At 56.9% G+C, this 5000-nt stretch overlaps 1 protein-coding gene across 1 annotated transcript in view; it reads left to right on the top strand.

Moving 5' to 3' along the window:
* Positions 1 to 5000, top strand: part of LOC144740831 (adhesion G-protein coupled receptor F3-like) — a gene marked incomplete at its 5' end in the record, with an annotated part of 73290 nt that overhangs the window by 7934 nt on the left and 60356 nt on the right. The gene's annotated exons all lie outside the window — the stretch shown is intronic.

Genomic DNA, 5000 nt, shown 5'->3' with positions numbered 1-5000 from the left:
TGTGTGTGTCTGTATGTGTGTGTCTGTGTGTGTGGGTGTGTGTGTCTGTGTGTGTGTGTCTGTGTGTGTGGGTGTGTGTGTCTGTGTGTGTGTGTCTGTGTGTGTGTGTGTCTGTGTGTGTGTGTCTGTGTGTGTATGTGTGTGGGTGTGTGTCTGTGTGTGTGTCTGTGGGTGTTTGTCAGTGTCTGTGTGTGTGTGTCAGTGTGTGTGTCTGTATGTGTGTGTCTGTGTGTGTGTGTCTGTGTGTCTGTGTAGTCCGGCAAAACAACCTCCTACCTCCTCGCGGTGCCGGACGGGCAACACTGTCGTGGGCAGTGCTGTGGGGGGAGGGCCAATGCCCATTGGCCTCTCCCCTCATGGCGTCTGTGACCACCACAGTGGCTAAACGGGGGCTCTGGACGGGTGCGAGGGGCTGGTAACCCCTCCACCTTCAATTAACCACCACTAAACTACGATTTAAACATAAACCTGTAATTAATAAGCTTGTGCCGGAGGCCCCGGGGGGTCAGGCTTTTATGACGTCTCCTGGCCAAACCCCATTTGGCGGAGCCAGGAGATTGAATTTTAACCCTCGGGGCTCCTCCAGTAACAACGAAAAACCATTGCGGATGGCCACGTGGAATGTTCGAACGCTCACTGCGGAGGAGAGGCTGCCACTCCTCTGTCGGGAGCTGGACCGGTACCGCCTGGATCTCTGTGGCATTCAGGAGGTCCGGTGGACCGGTTCTGGCTCCTGCCACCATGAGGGGTGGACAGTCCTCTACTCGGGGCAGGAGACTGCCAAACAACAGGGTGTGGCTCTTCTTCTGAACAAAAGAATGAAGGGGGCGTGGGAGCGTGGCGGTGAGGTGTGGGAAGCTGTAAGCCCCAGGATACTTTGGGCTCGCCTTCCCATCAACCAGAGGCGAGGAGTGGTGGTCGTGGTTACTTACGCCCCCACCGAAGACGAACATCCGTGGAGGGATGCAGGCAAAGCCGATGAGTCAGACGCTTTCTATGACCTACTGTCACAGGTGCTGGCTAAAGTGGCCACTCGGGACAGAGTCATCTTGTTGGGTGACTTCAATGCCCGAGTTGGTCATGATGCTGGCACCTGGTCTGGAGTGATTGGAAGGCATGGGCCAGATCAGCTCAATAACAACGGTAGGAGGCTGCTAGATTTCTGTGCAGCCCATGGGCTTGTAATTACCAACACGCTCTTCCGGCATCGGCGCATCCACACAACATCATGGATGCATGCCGGGTCCAAGCAAGAACATCTGCTGGACTACGTAGTGACGGACCAGCGGATGCGAGCCCATGTCCTTGACACCAGGACCTACCGTGGAGCTGATCTGCCCTCTGACCATCGACTAGTCATCTGTAAGATGCGCCTGCCATTCTTCCACTCCGGTGGTGGGTGTACACCCAGGATCCCATTCCAACCAAAAGTGGCCTGGTCTAAGTTAGCTGATGAAAGTTGCAAGCGAGAATTTCATCATCGCTTGCAGCTGGGGTTGGCATCGTCCCCCACTCCACCTGATGTCGAGGGTAAATGGGCGAGGTTTAAGACTGTGACTCATGCAGCTGCAATGGCTGCTTTGGGTACGCGGTCCAGACCTCCCCGGGAACCCTGGCTGACGGAGGAGGTGTTCAGGTTAATTGAGAAAAAGCGACAGGCCCACTCTCATCGCCTACAGCATCCCACGTCAGAGAATGAGGAGGTTTACCGCAGCCTTCGCTCGGAGGTTCGGAGAGCCGTAAGGCGCTGTAAGGATGGGTGGTGGTCGCGGGTTGCTGAGGAGATGGAGTCTGCCTCAGTGGCCCGCGATCACAAATCACTATTTAACTCCATCAAAAAAGTAACCTGCAGCGCCACACCTATTACCATCATTAGAGGAAAAAACGGTGATCCAATCTCCGACCCCCAGGAACAGGTTTGCAGATTTGCTGAGCATTTCTGTGAGGTCCTGGGGGAGGGAAAATCTCTCAGCCAGGAAAACATCATGGCACAAAGTGGGGATAACCCTGCTGAGGCTGCGGTGCCTCAAATATTGGAAGAGGTCACCCCCTGTGAGTGGCTGGCTGAGGTACCGGCTGTTGAGGAAGTACTGAGGGCGATCCGGAGTCTGAGACCAGGGAAGGCACCGGGCAGAGATGATCTCCCAGGCGAAATGCTGAGGGAGGGTGGCGTTTGTGCACAGACTGCCCTATATGACATCATAACAACAGTCTGGACCACTGGACGGGTTCCGCAGGACTGGAAGGATGCCCTGGTGGTCCCCCTCTTTAAGAAGGGGGACCGCACAGACTGTAACAACTACAGGGGCATCTCACTCCTCAGTGTGCCGGGTAAGGTCCTGGCAAGGATTATTCAACATCGCCTTGCTAGGCATGCTGAGGAGAGGCTTGCGGAGCCCCAATGTGGTTTCAGGAAAGGGCGGTCCTGCACAGATGCCATATTTTCTGTCCGTCTGCTACAGCAGAGGTGTAGGGAATTCCAAAAAGACCTACATCTCTGCTTTATTGACCTGGTCAAGGCCTATGATACCATCAGTAGGACTGGGCTCTGGGTTGTTCTTCGTGCTTTCGGAGTCCCTGACCCTCTGCTCACGATCATTAAGGACCTTCATGATGGTGAGCGGGCCCGGGTAAAACTACGTGGCCGGGAGTCGGAGCCTTTCCCTGTACACCTTGGGGTGCGACAGGGATGTCCTCTGGCTCCCACATTATTTAACATCTATTTCGACTGCGTAGTTCGTGAAGCCTTCAATAGCTGTACCGGGGGAATTACCATTTGGTACAGATATAATGGGAGGCTGATCGACGCCCGGGTGCGATCAAGGGATGGCTCCCTATTGGTCAACCACGTTATGTATGCCGATGATTTGGTAATAGCTGCTCATTCAGAAGAGGAGTTGGAGACGCTGCTGCTGAGGCTGGAGTGTGCCACTAAGAGGTGGGGCCTTACCATCAGCCCCACCAAAACTAAGCACCTGCCTGGGTATTTTGTACCATCGGGCACTCCGCCCCCACAACTCCCAATCGGTGATGGGGCAGTTGTGGAGAGAGTAGAGAGTTTCCCATACCTGGGCAGTGTGCTCATGACCAGCTCCAGTTTATCAGCAGAGGTCTCACTCCGAATCAGTCGAGCGGCAATATCTTTTCATCGGTTGCGTAACGCTGTGTGGAAGCTACCTGGTCTGTCGCTCCGCACGAAGCTTCAGGTCTTCTCGGCCACGGTCATTCCCTCCCTTCTCTACGCTTGCGAAACGTGGACCCCCCTAGTGGAGCATCTTCGCCGGTTGGAAACATTTAGGCTGGCCTGCCTACGATCCATCCTGGGTTTGACCAGGCTGGATTGTGTGAGGAGCTCACAAGTCCTTGAAAGATCTGGGCAAAGTCCCATCAGTGAGCTCCTCCGGCAGGCAAGGCTGCGTTGGCTGGGTCATGTAGCCCGCATGCCCAGCCACCGCATGCCTAAACAGCTTTTGTTCGGCCGGATCGAGGGGGCTAAACGGGCGCGGCACGGGCTAGAGAAGAGATGGAGTGATGTGGTACAGGAGGACGTGGAGCTGAGTGGACTTGCCGATGACTGGTACCAGCGGTGTCAAGATCGGCCTCAGTGGAGGAGGCTCGTGAAGGACGCTACTGGGCAGTTGGAGGCAGTCGCCCTCCAACAACAACGGAGGGCGGAGGAGCGACGCTCACAACAACGAGCGGAGCGCCGGGTGGCTAAAGCACAGCAAGTTGGCACAGTAGGGGGCACAGGTGGTGCATCAGCCAGTCATCTCGGTCATCTCGGTCAGTCGACCCGTGGCACCTGGGTCTGCCCCGTGACCTCCTGCCAGCGGGCGTTCGACACTTCACGTGGCCTCAAGGTGCACATGGCCTGGCACAAGCGTCGTGGTGACGTCACCGCCACTTAGTGGCGAATGGCGGTTGTTGTTGTTGTTGTTGTGTCTGTGTGTGTGTGTGTCTGTGTGTGTGTGTCTGTGTGTGTATGTGTGTGGGTGTGTGTGTGGGTGTGTGTCTGTGTGTGGTTATCTGTTCTGGCACCGCCTCCACCACCACCCCCACCTCAACCACCACCACCACCCCCACCTCCTCCACTACCACCACCTCAACCACCACCACCACCTCCTTCCACCACCTCCACCACCACCACCACCTCCTTCCACCACCTCCACCACCACCACCTCAACCACCACCACCCACCACCACCACCACCTCAACCACCACCACCTCCACCTCAACCCCCACCACCACCACCACCACCCCCCACCCTGTCCCACCACCACCACCACCACCTCCTCAACCACCACCACCTCAACCACCACCACCACCCCCACCTCCTCCACCACTACCACCTCAACCACCACCACCTCAACTACCTCAACCACCTCAACCACCTCAACCACCAGACCCCCCACCCTGTCCCACCACCACCTCCACCACCTCCACCACCACCTCAACCACCACCACCACCCACCACCACCACCTCCACCACCTCAACCACCACATCAACCACCTCCACCACCACCTCCACCACCTCAACCACCACCACCTCCACTTCCTTCCACCACCACTAACACCACCTCCACCACCACCACCACCTCCTCCACCACCACCATCACCCACCAGACCCCCCACCCTGTTCCACCCCCACCTCAACCACCTCAACCACCACCACCTCAACCATCACCACCACCTCCACCACTACCACCTCCTCCACCACCTCCACTACTACCCCCACCACCACCACCTCAACCATCACCACCTCCACCACCACCACCACCACCACCACCACCTCCTCCACCACCACCCTCACCATCATCACCCTCACCATCATCACCCTCACCATCATCACCCTCACCATCATCACCCTCACCATCATCACCCTCACCATCATCACCCTCACCATCATCACCCTCACCATCATCACCCTCACCATCATCACCCTCACCATCATCACCCTCACCATCATCACCCTCACCATCATCACCCTCACCATCATCACC

This window comes from Lampetra planeri, unplaced genomic scaffold (genome assembly GCF_965212315.1).
Source record: "Lampetra planeri unplaced genomic scaffold, kcLamPlan1.2.h2 scaffold_312, whole genome shotgun sequence".
NCBI lineage: Eukaryota > Metazoa > Chordata > Hyperoartia > Petromyzontiformes > Petromyzontidae > Lampetra > Lampetra planeri.
The sequence above is the reverse complement of the archived record's forward strand: the minus strand, read 5'-3'. Positions and strand labels throughout refer to the sequence as shown.